At 45.3% G+C, this 18,183-nt stretch overlaps 1 protein-coding gene across 1 annotated transcript in view; it reads left to right on the plus strand.

Annotated features, from left to right (window-relative positions):
* LOC129536035 (uncharacterized) overlaps window positions 1-17,281 on the plus strand; it is a 156,429-nt gene extending 139,148 nt beyond the window's left edge. The window contains exon 4 of the transcript XR_016038572.1: window positions 12,771-17,281. The gene's annotated coding sequence lies outside the window, so the exon portion shown is untranslated. The remainder of the gene's footprint in view (window positions 1-12,770) is intronic.
* Window positions 17,282-18,183: the final 902 nt, after the last annotated feature.

The raw sequence follows: 18,183 nt of genomic DNA on the forward strand, positions 1-18,183 counted from the left end.
CAGTCGTGTCTGACTCTTTGCGACCCCATGAATCACAGCACGCCAGGCCTCCCTGTCCATCACCAACTCCCGGAGCTCACTCAAACTCATGTCCACAGAGTCGGTGATGCCATCCAGCCATCTCATTCTCTGTCGTCCCCGTCTCCTCCCACCCCCAATCCCTCCCAGCATCAGAGTCTTTTCCAGTGAGTCAACTCGTCGCATGAGGTGGCCAAAGTATTGGTGTTTCAGCTTTAGCATCAGTCCTTCCAATGAACACCCAGGATTGATCTCCTTTAGAATGGACTGGTTGGATCTCCTTGCAGTCCAAGGGACTCTCAAGAGTCTTCTCTAACACCACAGTTCAAAAAGCATCAATTCTTCGGTGATCAGCTTTCTTCACAGTCCAACTCTCACATCCATACATGACCACTGGAAAAACCATAGCCTTGACTAGATGGACCTTGGTTGGCAAAGTAATGTCTCTTCTTTTTAATATGCTATCTAGTTTGGTCATAACTTTCCTTCCAAGGAGTAAGCGTCTTTTAATTTCCTGGCTGCAATCAGCATCTGCAGTGATTTTGGAGCCCCAAAAAATAAAGTCTGACACTGTTTCCACTGTTTCCCCATCTTTTTCCCATGAAGTGATGGGACCAGATGCCATGATCTTCGTTTTCTGAATGTTGAGCTTCAAGCCAAACTTTTCACTCTCCTCTTTCACTTACATCAAGAGGCCTTTGAGTTCCTCTTCACTTTCTGCCATAAGGGGTGGTTCTCATGTAGTGAGTTTATTTCTAAGCTCTTTTCCATTTTAGAAACGGTTTCTTTGTTTATCCCATCCCCATCAATTCTTCCCTCCCCCAAGTCTTCATTGCTAGAGTTTTACAGTCAGTTTTTGCCATCTGATGGGGCAAGTCCTCTTCCTCCTTCTACTTCTCCCTCTTCAGAATTTCCTTTCCTCTTTCTGGCCCTTTGCCCTTCCATGTAAATTTTTAAGCAGCTGGGATTTTTCTGCAGAATATCCACAAAATATTCCCAAGTTTACAGATAAACCTGGCCAAACTGATCTTCTTGATAGTGAATCTTCATATCCTTGAACCTGATTTTTCATCTTTAAGCTTTTTAAATCTATCTTTTCATGAACTCATATTTTTACATCAAGATCAAGACAGGTTTTTAATGTTAGTATCAAAGCTTGGGTTTCCACATTCTGTAGATAATATGAGATTAGATCTCACTTTATACACAGTACAACTCCCATTCACCTCTGACTTTGAGTTCTCTTTTTCCTTCTGCAACTTGGTGATTTTCCTTTCTGACTTCATGTCTACTTATATATTACAAGAACTTTGATTATATTGTATCCAGAAGTTCTCAAGTGTTTGGATTGAGTCAAGAGTCCCTCAAGCCCTCCCTAATTGTTTCCCAATTTCACAAATGAAGCAGAGCTTTGGAAATTCTGTGATAAGATTTTATGACTTTCTATCATTGGCCAACCTAGATAGTATATTAAAAAGCAGACATTACTTTGCCAACCAAGGTCCGTCTAGTCAAGGCAATGGTTTTTCCCGTGGTCATGTATGGATGTGAGAGTTGGACTGTGAAGAAGGCTGACCGCCGAAGAATCGATGCTTTTGAACTGTGGTGTTGGAGAAGACTCTTGAGAGTCCCTTATACTGCAAGGAGATCCAACCAGTCCATTCTAGAGGAGATCAATCCTGGATGTTCATTGGAGGGACTGATGCTAAAGCTGAAACTGCAATACTTTGGCCACCTCATGCGTCGAGTTGACTCACTGGAAAAGACTCTGATGCTGGGAAAGGTTGGGGGCGGGAGGAGAAGGGGACGACGGAGAATGAGATGGCTGGATGGCATCACCGACTCTGTGGACATGAGTTTGAGTGAACTCCGGGAGTTGGTGATGGACAGGGAGGCCTGGCGTGCTGTGATTCATGGGGTCGCGGAGAGTCGGACACGACTGAGCGACTGAACTGAACTGAACTGAACTGAGTCAAGGCTATGGTTTTTCCCGTGGTCATGTATGGATGTGAGAGTTGGACTGTGAAGAAAGCTGATCGCCGAAGAATTGATGCTTTTGAACTGTGGTGTTGAAGAAGACTCTTGAGAGTCCCTTGGACTGCAAGGAGATCTAACCAGTCCATCCTAAAGGAGATCAATCCTGGGTATTCATTGGAAGGACTGATGCTAAAGCTGAAACTGCAATACTTTGGCCACCTCATGCGACGAGTTGACTCACTGGAAAAGACTCTGATGCTGGGAAAGGTTGGGGGTGGGAGGAGACGGGGACGACAGAGAATGAGATGGCTGGATGGCATCACCGACTCTGTGGACATGAGTTTGAGTGAGCTCCGGGAGTTGGTGATAGACAGGGAGGCTTGGCGTGCTGTGATTCATGGGGTTGCAGAGAGTTGGACACGACTGAGCGACTGAACTGAACTGATCATTGGCCATGTCTGTCTGGACTAATTCTCATTCTCCTTTGGGGCTTCCTCATTTGCATGAATTATCAACAAGAGCACATCTACTTCTTCAACATTCTGATGACTTTAAAAAGCATTTAATAATAGTAGAAATAGATTTATTAAGAGCTAAGTTTGCACATATTTTATTAGTCATTTCCTTCATGGGTGGAAAAATTCAGAAACATCTATGGTAATAGCCAATAGCAGAACTTTTCTGGACTGCAGATCACAGGTCTTCATTCTCTCCTATCTTTCCCCTTCTCAAAGTAAACAAAAATGCTCATTAACCCCAGAGGCTATCAGACAAATACCCATAGAGCTGACCTTGTTAGAAACACTGCATACCATTAGAAATAATTTGCAGCATTATGACCCCAGCCAGCAACTACAATGTCAGTTTTCAACAAACTCTTGCTGAGTAAGAAAACAGAAGATTCAACCACATTGGTAAGAAAGTCAGATGTTCTATTTATAGGCTATGGGCTTGTGTTGCTGGCTGCCTTCTGCAGAAAAATCCCAGACAAATATACTTCCTCCTCTGAGATGATCACACTCTACAGATACACACTCTCTTCCCAGTACAGTCAAGTGAAATAGCTCATAGAGTTGGGGAAGTTCTGTAACAGAGGATATTTCACAAAGAATTTAAAACACTGTGCTATCTTGAAAGGAACAGGAAACAAAGAAATGAAAGAGATCTCTGTTTTTCAATGGACCTGAGCTAATTTCTGCTCAGTAGGTCTAGATCTTCATTTGGTATCAGAATGAATGGGATTTTGAGAGTGTTCGTAGCTCTTAGAATAAAAATATGGCAAAAGAGTCTAAGTGCTAAGTGTTAGTCACTCAGTTGTGTCCGACTCTTTGCAACCTCATGGACTGTAGCCTGCCAGGCTCCTCTGTCCATGGAATTCTCCAGGCAAGAAAACTGAAGTTGGTAGCCATTCCCTTCTCCAGGGGATCTTCCTGATTCAGGGATTGAACTCAGGTCTGTTGCCTTGCAGGCAGATTCTTTACCATCTTAGTCACCAGGGATTTCCCCAAAGAGTCCTAAATCCCCATGATAAGATGACAAATCCTGTTCAAAAATAGTGAAGATAATGGAGTAAAAATGTGAATTAAGAGGGAAATGGACTCTTTGGAGGGAGATTACCCAGTATTTGGAGGAGTAGATGATGAAGCAGCCCTGTCTGGCACCTGCTCCCTTCCGGGAAAGAAGTTATTCTCTGAGCCCAAGAAGAGAAGTGTGGTTTGTGCTCCAGGAGTCTTAGGGGCATTCAGGTAATAGAGCCCCTGCTTTTTTGCAGTCACCCAGAGAGATGTCTCGGTGGAGAATAGCTAGGAGGTAAACTGGAGGGCTGGGGAGGTGGGGGGACCCGGGTGCTAGGGGCTGGGACTTTCAGTTCCTGCAAACACTGTGAACCTAAGCGCAGGGTGGAGACCGCAGCAAGGCCCCCTCTGAGCACTCAGACCATGAGCACAGCAGCAAGTGACCAATGTAGGTTGAAGGCCAGAGAGCCTTCTGGACACTTCTGCTCCATGTGAGTTTCCTCAGACTTCTCTTGACTTCAGGAGAATATTCCAGCCCCGATAATGAATAGGATGTACAAAGTAGAGGCTCAGGATAAGGTGCAATTTGATTTAGAAAGTAATCAAATAATTCTGTGCCTACGTGTGGTGTTTGAAAACACATACCTCCCACCAAAGCCACTTTTTTCCTTTGCACTTAGATGCCAGGCACGGAGAGAAATACTCACATGCCTAACTCTTACAAAAATCATTTCAATTTACATATTACTGTCAATCGAGCAATATCTGACACCCCACATCCTATAGGGCAAAAATATTTAAACTTGAAAACAAAGTGTGTGGATTTTGTTCTGTAGGTAACATACCATATGTAATATAAGTCACATTTCTACTTGGTCTTTGTGCAAAAACTGCCAGCTTTCCATTAAGATAAAATATAAAAATGAAGAAAATCAATGAGTACTCTCTTAGGAGAGGATGAACAAGAGTCAGAATCCTGGGTTTTGGAATGACTGACCTGCTCAGAAAATGAGTGTTTAGATCCATGACCATGCACTGGTGGCCACCCACCCCCACCCACCAAAATAAAACAGTCCAGTCCTGGATTCTCCCCACTTAACAGATGAGGGAAATGAGTTACAGAGAGGTTAAACACGTCCTGAAAGTTACACTGCTGATAATGAAAGAGACAGGAACTGAATTCAAATTCATCTGATTTCAAAGTCTCTGAAATCTTACAGTTGAAGTCAATCCTTTCCTTTCCTGACCTCTCCATGATGTTTTGATAACCTTCCTTAAGATCTGACCACTTTAGGGACTTCCCTGGCAGTCCAATGGTCAAGACTCTGTGCTTCCAATGCAGCAGGCATGGGTTCAGTCCCTGATTAGGGAACTAAGATCCCACATGTCTCGTAGCCAAGAGAGAGATCTGACCACTTTCTTTACGATTATTCATTCTCCATCAGGAAAAAGAATTGCATCTTGGCTCCCTGCAGTGACATTCCAGACTGGAAGCAAGAGAAACAATCACAGAAGCAGCATTATCCCCAGTTTTCATTCTTCCTTTCTGGAAGGAAGGTGGTGTTGGAGGCACACAGAACTGCACTGTCTTTAGCTTACTGCTCCCACAATGCAATTTCAGAGCCACTTCCATCCCCCTCCTCCCCCCCAAACCAGCCAGACGTCCTCCCGCCCACCCGCCATGTGCCAACCATGTGCAGTCAAGCTGCCTGCCCCTAGCACCTCTGCAGGGTGGCAACAGCTCGGGCCTATGAGTAATCAGCTGCAGAAACCTCACTGCTCACCAGCATCCCCTTCATCTCAAGCTAGAAATAGCCCTGGAGTTTCCATGTACCATAAAGAGCAAAATAAGGGTGGGTGTGGGTAATCTTTTTTTTTTTAAAGCTATTTGGTACCAAACTGCTTTTCTTTTCAGCTATGTACACGAGTTCTCTGCAGTGTCATAGAGTCTATCCACATTTGGGGAAAGGATGCCTTATGCTGCCAGCCAGACCTGGGTCAGCAGCTTAGCAGCCCCTCTGTCGGCCCTCTCAGCTCCCTGCATCTACCTTCAGGGAAGCAGGTGGCTCGTCTCCTCTTGCTAACATCTTGGTTTTAAGATATCCTGTCATAAATCTTCCTGCTCTTTCTAGGAGACAGCCCTTATCACCGTGAGGACTGGGTGTGCTGGAGTGGGGATAAGGGGGTGCGGGGGATCAGTGGTTCAGAGTGAGGCCATCAGAGTAGGCAAGGCTCCACTCTCTGTTCTGATTGAATATAAATGCAGGTTCCTTCCATGACCTCCTTCATTACTCTCATTCTTCCTAAGAAAGTGAGGATTCCTCCATGGGCTACCACCCCCTTGGGACTCCTTTGACACAGCCTCTCACCAGTGTTCACTGTCAGGAAGAAGAGCTTGGCTTGGTTTCAGCCCCTACTTACCCCTTGGCTGGGTGTCTTATGGAGTGCGCAACCTGCCCAACTCTGTGAGGCATCCCTGTCCTCTCTGCCCACCCCCTCTTATCAGTCTAGGGATGGGCATTTCCCACATCCACTTCTGCTTTCCACAATGCATTTCCTCAAGTCAAAGAATCAGCTGCATTCTATGAACCCACTCTCCTGACCAGTTTTAATCTGAGAGCTACCAAGAAAGGAAGAGTCCCTAGATGCCAAGGATCCACATTATGAGGCAGGATTTTTGTTACCAAGTTGTTAGCTCAGGCACCTGTCACAGAGTTTGTAATTTTCAAACACTGTGAGACATTAGTCACCTAGCTTTCAAAATGTATCATTGCCTGATTCTCCTATAAAATTTCCTTTTATGTAGTAGGATATAATAAGGGCTAAATAAAAACCAAAGAAAGACAATTCTAAGTCTTGAATAGACTGAAAGCCCTTTGTTCACCAAATATGTGTCAAGTGCCCATTGTGTGCCCGGAACTCTGACAGGTGCTAGGTTACAACAGTGAACAAGATGACATGATTCTGCCCTTATAAAACTGACATAATGGGGAAGAAAGAGATTAAACAAAGAATCCTACAAATATACATCATTACAAGCTATAAAAGGTCTATGAATGAACAGTGCTCACTGACCTTGAAAACAGAGAGTATGTCTTATTTGTCTTGGTATTTCCAAAGCTTGTTACTTCAGTTCAGTTCAGTTCAGTCGCTCAGTTGTGTCCGACTCTCCGTGACCCCATGAATCACAGCACGCCAGGCCTCCCTGTCCATCACCAACTCCTGGAGTACACTCAAACTCATGTCCACAGAGTCGGTGATGCCATCCAGCCATCTCATTCTCCGTCGTCCCCTTCTCCTCCCGCCCCCAACCTTTCCCAGCATCAGAGTCTTTTCCAGTGAGTCAACTCGTCGCATGAGGTGGCCAAAGTATTGCAGTTTCAGCTTTAGCATCAGTCCCTCCAATGAACACCCAGGATTGATCTCCTTTAGAATGGACTGGTTGGATCTCCTTGCAGTATAAGGGACTCTCAAGAGTCTTCTCCAACACCACAGTTCAAAAGCATCGATTCTTCGGCGATCAGCCTTCTTCACAGTCCAACTCTCACATCCATACATGACCACGGGAAAAACCATTGCCTTGACTAGACGGACCTTGGTTGGCAAAGTAATGTCTCTGCTTTTTAATATACTATCAAGGTTGGTCATAACTTTCCTTCCAAGGAGCAAGCGTCTTTTAATTTCATGGCTGCAATCAGCATTTGCAGTGATTTTGGAGCCCAAAAAAACAAAGTCTGACACTGTTTCCACTGTTTTTCCATCTATTTCCCATGAAGTGATGGGACCAGATGCCATGATCTTTGTTTTCTGAATTAAATGAATAGTTATAGAATCAATGGATGGATGGGTGACTATAGGAAAGAAAGAATGATTGTGTAGCATAAGAATCATGAAAAAGTACATCATTAATAACAGTTTGTGAGGATTGAGAGTCATTACTATAGGGAAATTTCCTCACCTTGGTAAGTAAACTTTCGTTGTAAACGGAGATGATCAAATCTCTCTGCAGGTCAGCTGTCAATTAGAAAGGTACACAGAGTCCCAGGCACACAGACCTCACCAGACCTTGTTTGTTACTCTCTGAAATTCTTTTACTAAATGTACATTTCTGGAAACCAAGTAATTTAAATAGTCCTTCAGTAAGGACAGGCAAAATTCGCTGTAGGCAAAACCTGCTGCTTCTCCATTCTCTCTGTAGGCTACCTTTCTCTACAGGTTCTTGTTAGTATTACATTGAATCTGTAGATCAAATTGGGAAGCACTGACATAGTGACAATATTGAGTCTTCCTATTCATGAACATGAAAGTGAAAGTTGCTTAGTCGTGTCAGACTCTTTGTGACCCCCATGGACTATACTGTTCATGGCAGTCCATGGAATTCTCCAGCCAGAATACTGGAGTGGGTAGCCTTTCCCTTCTCCAGGGGATCTTCCCAACCCCGGGATCGAACCCAGGTCTCCCGCATTACAGGCAGATTCTTTACCAGCTGAGCCACAAGGGAAGCCCAAGAATACTGGAGTGGGTAGCCTATCCCTTCTCCAGAGGATCTTCCTGGCCCAGGAATCAAACTGGGGTCTCTTGCATTGCAGGCAGATTCTTTACCAACTTAGCTATACTATTCATGAACATAGAATATTTATTTAGTTCTTCTTTGATATTGTTCATCAGAGTTTTTCTGTATAGATTTTGTATGTTTTTTGTGAAGTTTATACTTAAGTATGGGCTTCCTTGATGACTCAGATGGTAGAGAATCTGCTTGCAATGGAGGAGACCCAGGTTTGATCCCCAAATCTGGAAGATCTCCTGGAGAAAGGAATGGCAATCCACTCCAGTATCCAGAGGAGCCTGGCAGGGTTGCAAAATCAGACACGACTGAGTAACTATGCATGTACATGCACACACATACTTAAGCATATCTTTTGAGGGTGCTAATATAAATGTGAAGAAAGCTGATCGCCGAAGAATTGATGCTTTTGAACTGTGGTGCTGGAGAAGACTCTTGAGAGTCCCTTGGACTGCAAGGAGATCCAATCAGTTCATTCTAAAGGAGATCAATCCTGGGTGTTCATTGGAGGGACTGATGCTAAAGCTGAAACTCCAATACTTTGGCCACCTCATGTGAAGAGTTGACTCACTGGAAAAGACTCTGATGCTGGGAAAGATTGGTGGCGGGAGGAGAAGGGGACGACAGAGAGTGAAATGGCTGGATGGCATCACCAACTTGATGGACATGAGTTTGAGTGAACTCCAGGAGTTGGTGATGGACAGGGAGGCCTGGCGTGCTGTGTTTCATGGGGTCGCAAAGAGTCGGACACAACTGAGCAACTAAACTGAACTGAACTGAACTGAATATAAATGTAAATGGTTTTTAATTTCAAATTCTACTTGATCATTGCTAATATATAGGAAAACAATTGACTTGTGCATATCAACTTTGTATCCTGCCAGCTTTCTATAATTACTTATTAGTTCCAGGAATTTTTTAGATTTCCTACATAAATGCTCATGTTATATGTGAACAGATAGTTTTATATCTTCTTTCCTAATCATTATACCTTTTATTTCCTTTTGTTGCATTATTGTATTTGCAAGGACTTCCAGTATGATGATAAACGTTGTGGTATGAGAGGACATCCTCGCCTTGTACCTGATCTCAGTGGAAATCATCTATTTCTCATCATTTAAGCATGAGGTTAACTGTAGAATTTTTGTATTAATAGACAGTATTTATCAAGTTGAGGAAGTTGCAGCCTTTTTAACACACCATCTTTTTTCTACCTTTAATTATAGTTATTTATGTTAGCATCTTCCTCCCTTTGGCTTCAGGTATTCTCACTGGGTCTAGTGCCAGGGCTAGTTCCTCCTGATTTTTGGCATTTAAAGACCTGAGTACATTCTTGGGGAGTACACCCATAGATAAGAAGCTCTGGAGTTCCCTGCTGAATCATGGAGTCCTTTGGGACAGTCCCTTCTTCACTGTGATTAGTCACCTCTTCCTAGAACACTCTACTGCAAACGAGGATTCAGAGGGAAGTCTGTTGTTGTTCTCCAGGGGCTGGAGGAGATGGGGCTGGCCTCCAGAAGCTAAGATGTGTGGGAACACTTCAATTGCTGAGGATGTGGGGAAGAACTGAATGGGACAGAGGAGTTCCTCCCAGACTTCCAGCCCCTGTGGACAACATATGAACTGGAAGATGCACAACTTGAATTTAAAATAAGGGACTACTTTGAACATCCGGTGCCTGGCCAACTAAAATAAACCGTGGTACCCATCTCTTTCTGTTACAGTCTGTAGTCAGATTTGTCCTATTTCCCTAGAAAAAGGGTGAAAGCCCCAGGGATAGGGGCTAGGAAGAGGGAAGAGAAACATTCAGCTTTGCTGTTCACATAGTCAGGGCTGACAACCTGCCCCGCTGCACAAAGTGTGGCCCACGAGAGCCAGTTACCAAATGACTGCTGCATCAGGGTGAGTGGCTGCTGTGTGCTGAACCTTGGCCAGAGAGTGGGTGCCATACAGGATATAGAAGGTCGAAAGCCGCTTTACACCTCTCTCTCCCTCTGCAGCAGCCACCCAGGCCTTCCGTCCCCTGAAATGACATGTTCCGTCCCACAGCCCAGACTTTGCACATGACACCCTTTCCTCCTCCATCTCCCTCTCGTCTAGGTATCACCCACTGCTGTCTTAGATTTTAGCTTAAATATTGCTCCTTGGGCAAGGCTCCCCTCTGATAGACATCCACAGTACTGTGCCCTCTCCTCCCCAGCACATAATACTGTACACATTTTACATTTGTTTCATCACTGTTTCCCACACCAGAAAGTGAAGTTCTCCAAGGGCAGTGACAGGTCTGTTTTGGTTCACAAGGCAGTTCCTGTCTAGCACAGTGCCAGGTACCTCAGAGATCCATAGTAAATATTTGCAGAGAGTCTACATACTTGACCTGGTGGCTGGGAGGCTAAGCAGGCCGCCAGTATTGGATGGTGGGGAAGCTGATGCCAAGAGGGGAGTGAAAGAACTGTTTGTCATTCAGTAGTGTCCAACTCTGTGAGCCCGTGGACTTCAGCCTGCCAGGTTCCTCTGTCCATGGAATTCTCCAGGCAAGAACACTGGAGAGGTTTGCCATTTCCTTCTCCAGGGGATTTTCCCAACTGAGAGACTGTACCTGGGTCTCCTGCACTGAAGGCAGATTCTTTACCTTCTGAACTTCCAGGGAAGCCCAAGAGGGGAGTGAGTATACAGAGCCAAAATCCAAGTCAGAGTGTGGGAGACTGTGGAGCAGGGTCAGAACCCAGAGATGAGGGACTTAGGTTTAGTAAAACATGAAGGAGTGCCAGGGCAGCTCTGGGGAGGCAAAGAGCAAATGAAGAGGATCAAACTGACAACGATCAAAGTGGGGAAGTGTAGGTTAAGCAGGCAAGTGGGAGGGGTCAGCCACCAGAGGCTGCTTCCCAGGGTAGGTTTCTTCATGCCTGGGTGGGCAGACTGCATTTAATGGGCAAATGTTATAGAGTAGGTAGAGTGCAATTAGAGACTATCTGGAGCAGTTCTCAATCCTGGCTGCACACTTGAATCTCTGGGGGTATTTTCTAAGATAAAGACCCAGGTCCCATGCCCAGAAATTCTGACTTTTGTTTTTATCTAAAAGGAAAGAGAAGCTATTGAAGATTTTAAAGGCGTGTGAGTGTGTGTATGTTTATTTGGAAAACATGCAATCATGTTTGTTTATTAGGCAGATCAGCTAGAAAGTTATTAGGCATGTGACTCAAGAATAGGTATTTTTCAAATACCAAAATACCAGGTATTTTTCAAAAACCCAAAACAGCACAAATATAATGTGGTTTCCCAGATGGGATTCTAGAATAGAAAAATGATATTATATTAAAACTAAATAAATCTAAAAAATGCATGGACTTCAGTTAGTAATAACATATCAGTATTAGTTATGGCAGGCTTCCCAGGTAGTTCGGTGGTGAAGAATCCACTTGCCAATGCAGGGGATGTGGGTTCCATTCCTGGTTGGGAAGATCCCCTGGAGAAGAAATGGCAACCCACTTCAGTATTCTTGCCTGGGAATCCCTACGGACAGAGGAGCCTGGTGGGCTACAGTCCCTGGGGTCGCAAAAGAGTTGGACACGACTGAGCAAATCCCAGGGACGGGGGAGCCTGGTGGGCTTCCGTCTATGGGGTCACACAGAGTTGAAACAGAGCAAATGAACAACAGCAGTTAGTTGTGACATCTGTTGTGACAAATGTACCACAGTCATATAAGATCTTAACAACAGAGGAAACTGAGTGCTGTGTACATGGGAACTTTCTGGACTATCTTTGCAACTTTTCTGTAAATCGAAAACTACCTTAAAATAAAAAGTTTATTTTAAAAAGAAAATTAAAAAAATAAAGCATAAGAGGAAAAAAAAAGAATAGGTATTTTGCAAAAGCATCTCATACATCTAAAATATGCAGTAGGATTGGGAACCACTGTTCTAAAACAATAGTCTTTAATCTTGGCTGCACAATTACATTCATCTGGGGAGTTTTTAAAACTGTTGATGTCTGGACCTCCCTCCCAGAAATTCTGATTTCACTGGATGAGTGTGGCCTGTGCATGGGGATTTTTCAAGACCCCACCAGATGTTTCCAATAAGTAGCCAGGGTTGAGAACCACTGCTTTAGAGATTTGTGACTCAAACTGTGGTCTGAAAACCAGCAACATAGACATTATCTGAGAACTTGCTAGAAATGCAGAATCTCATCCCAGACCTACTGACCCAGAATCTGCCTTTGAAGGAGACTCTACGGGGGATTCTTATATAAAGTTTAAGAAGCATTACTCTAAAAAAAGTGGTTCTCAAAGTGTGTTCCCTGGAGCAGCAGTGGCAACATTTGGGAATTCGTTAAACATGCACATTCATGGGCCACTGAATGAGAATCTCTGAGAGGCAGGATGTGGGATTCCGGTTTAACGAGCCATTCGGGTGATGCTGGCACATGCGAACGTTTCATGAACCGTACATCTGGAAGGACAAGGCAATATTTCAGGCTGAAAAGCCACTAGGGAACCTGGCCATCTGAGTATTTTAGAGGCTTAGGGGTTAACTCACTTCCATAAACCCTATGTGTAACTTTAGCTTCTAAATCCAAAAGACTGAGATGAATAACAATTTCTCTTTTGGGAGAACCACCTTCCTCCCATCTTGGGGCACATCCGGTCAGAGCAGAGCTTAACATTTTTCTCACGGTCTCTCTGATCTCCCGTTCAGGATCCCTGCCAGAGGCTACAGTGACTCCTGCCCCAAGACTGACTTGCTGATGAGTTTCATATGAAACAAAGGGAAGAAGGGGCAGCGCGAGCCGGAAAGGGAAACAGCACAGCCATGGAGACTCGAAGGCCCAGCTCTACAAACTAAGGAAGCAAACACTTGTCTGCTCATAGAAGTGGGTCTTCTTTGTGACCCAATGCACAAAGTGAGACCTGAGGAAGTGAGAGAGACCATTGCAGTCAACTTCAGGGAGAATGCTCCCCACAGGTGTAGTTCTGGGCTGTTCTCCTCTGTGTAACAATGTGCAGCCACAGGCGTGATTTGTCACAATATAGCCAACTCTTTTGACTTAGCCAGGCCTCTGGCAAGCAGCAAGCTGTAGTTAGAGTGCAGGTTTTGATAATGGGACAGGTGGGCTAACATCTCACACTAATGAGATGCAGGGTGAGCTTTCCCTCTGTTCTCTGTTTTTGTGGATTTTTCAAGCAATGCTCAGAAGGATCTGTAAATGTGCTTCAGGGACACAACAGAGGGCTGAATCTCCACCAGAGAGTTTAATTTGGTATAGAAAGAGGTTTATATCCTACCCATCCTCCTCCCTTTGTAGGAAGTGGAGGCTCCTTTGGTGAGACAGAGTAAAGACAAAGATACTTTGCTAGCGTAAGAATGGGACTTCCCTAGCCATCCAGTGGTTAAGAGTCTGAGCCTTGATCCCTGGATCCCACATGCCATGCAGTGAAGAAAAAAAAAAAAAAGTGTTAAAAAAAAAGAATGAGGTCATATCAATGAGAGTCACATGCTTCTGTGATGGGATCATTGAGATATTATTTTGAGGTTTGTTCTTGCTATTTTTTTAAATACAAATTTTACACTCCTTCAAAAATGATTTATATCACAGACAACTTCTCTTTCTAGCTTTTGTTTTTCAAAAGCCTGAGTTTCTTCTGAGTTTATGAAAAGTGGGAAGGAAAAGAAGGCAGAAGCAGGGTGACAGAGGAGGGAGATTCCCCAAGGCTGAGAAGGTGATGGGCCCATAGGCCCTAAAGATTATGTTGACCCCTGGCCCACTCTCCCGGAAAGTAGCAGTACTTCCAGAAGGAAGTGCTGAACAGGGCACCTAGGAAGTAGAGCCTAAGCATGGCGTTCCCAGCCTCCACAAATATACAAGTACAGAGCAACAGTTCAGACTAAAGTCACTGGGTAACAGGGGCCTTGAAAGGGGACTGCTGCTGCTAAGTCACTTCAGTCGTGTCCGACTCTGTGTGACCCCATAGACGGAAGCCCACCAGGCTCCCCCGTCCCTGGGATTCTCCAGGCAAGAACACTGGAGTGGGTTGCCATTTCCTTCTCCAATGTGTGAAAGTGAAAAGTGAAAGTGAAGTCGCTCAGTCGTGTCCGACCCTTAGCGACCCCACGGACTCCTTAGCCTACCGGGCTCCTCCATCCATGGGATTTTCTAGGCAAGAGTACTGGAGTGGCTTGCCATTGCCTTCTCCGGAAGGGGGACTAGCATGAGCTAAATATCTGAGGGTCTTTCGGGATCTTCGCACCACCCTAGAGGTTTTAAGCTCTCTAGTAATGACTGAACTCAAATTTTCTGCTAGCCCAGTGGACCAGAGACTTAAAATCAGATGTAAATAAAGCAAATTAATGTGACATTTCTCAGATCCCTGGATAACAGAATAAGATTCCTGCCTGCTCCATTACCAGGAGAAAAATTTGTCCTACAACTTAAAAGTGTCTGAAAGACCCCAGAACCCTCCCACAAAGGGGCTAAAAGAGCAGCAAGTAAGGAGGTGTCTCCAGTTCCTGCAAGAACCTGATCAGCCACTTCAAATCTGTCACCAGTGCTTGAAAAATAGCACTCACCTTCCTGGGGGTCAGCTACTGGCCTGCTAGAAGGTAGGATCAGCCGAGCATGCGGTCACAGTGATTGCTCTAGGCTGACTTGAGAGAATGTTCGGGAGGGTCCTGTGAGCAGGAACACCAGCCTCAACATCTAAACTTCCTCAGTCGAATATTTATTCCTTCAAGTCTTCAGCTCTTTAGACTTCAGTACACGTATTCCTGGGAAAACATAAACCTAAGTGTTTGTAATTAGAGTTTCTCAGGTGTGTTAAATGAAAATAGTTGGATCAGAATCCCCTGGGGAAGTTGATCAAAATCATGTATTCCTGCACGTTGCCCCAGACCTATTGAATCTGGTTTTCTGAGAATGAGGAAAGGGGCTGAGTGTCTGTGTTTTTAATAGGTCTCCCAGGTGACCTGGTCCTCTCGGTTCTGAGACCATCTAGGGTGGAGTTAGGGGAAGGGCAATAACTTGACAGTAATCCTGTATGGTCCTGGGGGTTGAAGCCCAAAGAATAGCCTCCAGTGTCTGTGTGACTCTCAGTGGGTGTGAAAGGTCTGTGCATATGAGCTGATGCATGTTTCTGGGGAAGAGGCCCATCAGGGCTCTCAAGCCTTGCTATGAATTCAAGGCCCTGACAGAGCAGCATCAGTGTCAGCATCACCCTGGAACTTGTTAGAGATGCCTACTCTCAGGACTTCCCTGGTGGTCCAGCGGTTAAGAATCTGCCCTGCAATGCAGGGACATGAATTCAATCCCTGGTCGGGGAACTAAGATTCCACATGCCGTGGAGCAACTAAGCCTGGATGGTCCAGAGCTGGTGGGCCATAGCTTGAGAATCTGTGGGCCCCAAAGGACGATTCCACGTGACCAAAGGAAGACCGTGCCGCACTAAGACCCGAGGCAACCAAATAAATAAGGACATATTTGAACGAAAAAAAAAAGGAATGCCTACTTTCAGGCCCCACCCCAGTTCTGTGGCCTCAGAATTTGCCTTTTAACACAACCCCCTGGCCATTCTCTTGCACATTAAAATCTGAAAAGCACTGGTCTAAGGCACGTGGGGACACGGAATGGTTTTGTGTATTGCCCATCAGGCAGACACCCTCCCCAGGCTCTTGCAGTGCCAAAGCCCAGGCCTGCTCCTCTGTGTGCTTCTGGGGCTCAGTCAGCCTGGGCCTCCCACTGAGCGGCCAGGACCCTCTCCCATCTGTGAGCTTCAGACTCCCCACCAAGAAGGTGAGGTCTGCATGGGGCAGCCAGAGCGGTGCCCATCTGCTCCTGGGGCTGCAGGGTCTGACCCCCTGGAGCGGCAGAACTGAGAGGTGGTAGGAGAAAGGAGTGAAATTGCACCCCCACTCCTTTGGCTGCAGGCTGTGTGGGCGAGAGGAACAAAGGGGGCGCGGGGGTGGCATCTCAGCTGCAGGCTCCCCCTGAAGCCTGTCTGAGTGCCCTCCCACTGCTCAGAGCTCACCCACACCGCCCTTCCTCTTCAATGATGCCTGCCAGAAAACTCATTACTCTGCTCCCAACATGTGGCTGGCCAGGGGCCAGGGTCTGGCTGCCGACAGACTGACTAACCTCTTAGCCAGCGATGGTGTCCCCCTCCTAGCAGCAGCTGGCACTGCTTCAGGCGATGGGCACAGCTGGGGCAGCTCTGGCCGTGGCCTTCAAGGGCTTCTTGGCTCCATCCTCTGTGTGTCACCACTTTCCTACCTGCTCTGTCCCTTCCTCTTCTTTCTTCCTTCATCTCTAATTCCTTCTGCTGTTATTTCTCCCCACTCCCCTTCAACCCATTGTCCTCATCTGCACAGGAATGCACTTCATTATTGCCCAAAGCTACCGTCCTTTAACCCCACATATCCTTCTAGCCACTGCTCTAGTTTCCTCTCCCCCAACAGTAAAACTTCTTGGAACAATAGTCTTCATGTATTATTTATCATTCCTGCTTTCCATTCATTCCTTCACCCACTGCAACTTGCCTTCTATTCACACAGCTCCATCCAAGCAGCTCTTACAAAGCCCCCCATGCTCACCATGGTGCAAATCCAACAGGCACTTCAGTCTCTCCACTGGGCTTGACTTCTCAGCAGAATCGGATACAGTGACACTGCCTCAGTCCCTGTCTCCCCTCACATCCCAGACCTTGTATTCTTTGTAGTTCCTTCTTGGCAGCTGCTTTTGTCAGCTTCCTCTTCTATTCCACCCGTGAATGTGTCAATCTATCTTCACTCAGCTCTGGGCCCTCCTTTCTTTTCTTCCTGCTTTCTTTTTTTTTCTAAAATTTAGGGTCTAGAAGATTTCATTATAGAAAAAATAGTCATTTTTTTCCTAGAACATCTCAATGCAGGCTGAGATTCATCCCTAAGGAGCGAGCGAACATGAACCTTAATTTCTAACCATGATAAGTACTTCCTAACACCATACACCAAAATAAACTCAAAATGGATTAGAGAGCTAAATGTAAGACCAGAAACTATAAAACTCCTAGAGGAGAACGTAGGCAAAACACTCTGACATAAATCACAGCAGGATCCTCCAAGACCCACCTCCCAGAATATTGGAAATCAAAGCAAAAATAAACAAATGGGACCTAATTAAAATCAAAAGCTTCTGCACAGCAAAGGAAACTATAAGCAAGGTGAAAAGACAGCCTTCAGAATGGGAGAAAATAATAGCAAATGAAGCAACTGATAAAGGATTAATCTCCAAAATATACAAGCAGCTCCTGCAGCTCAATTCCAGAAAAATAAATGACCCAATCAAAAAATGGGCCAAAGAACTAAACAGACATTTCTCCAAAGAAGACATACAGATGGCTAACAAACACATGAAAAAATGCTCAACATCCCTCATAATCAGAGAAATGCAAATCAAAACCACAATGAGATACCATTTCACACCAGTCAGAATGGCTGCTATCCAAAAGTCTGCTGCTGCTGCTGCTGCTGCGTCACTTTAGTCGTGTCCGACTCTGTGTGACCCCATAGACAGAAACCCACCAGGGTCCCCCATCCCTGGGATTCTCCAGGCAAGAACACTGGAGTGGGTTGCCATTTCCTTCTCCAATGTGTGAAAGTGAAAAGTAAAGTGAAGTCACTCAGTCATGTCCGACCCTTAGCGACCCCACTGACTGCAGCCTACCAGGTTCCTCCATCCATGGGATTTTCTAGGCAAGAGTACTGGAGTGGCTTGCCATTGTCTTCTCCGATCCAAAAGTCTAGATGCAATAAATGCTGGAGAGGGTGTGGAGAGAAGGGAACCCTCTTACACTGTTGGTGGGAATGCAAACTAGTACAGCCACTATGGAGAACAGTGTGGAGATTCCTCAAAAAACTGGAAATAGAACTGCCATATGATCCAGCAATCGCACTTCTGGGCATACACACTGAGGAAACCAGAATTGAAAGAGACATGTGTACTCCAATGTTCGTTGCAGCACTGTTTATAATAGCCAGGACATGGAAGCAACCTAGATGTCCATCTGCAGACGAATGGATAAGAAAGCTTTGGTACATATATACAATGGAGTATTACTCAGCCATCAAAAAGAATGCATTTGAA

The sequence above is a fragment of the Moschus berezovskii genome, chromosome 11, assembly GCF_049115385.1.
Source record: "Moschus berezovskii isolate FMDL1 chromosome 11, NW_MosBer_1.0, whole genome shotgun sequence".
Taxonomy (NCBI): domain Eukaryota; kingdom Metazoa; phylum Chordata; class Mammalia; order Artiodactyla; family Moschidae; genus Moschus; species Moschus berezovskii.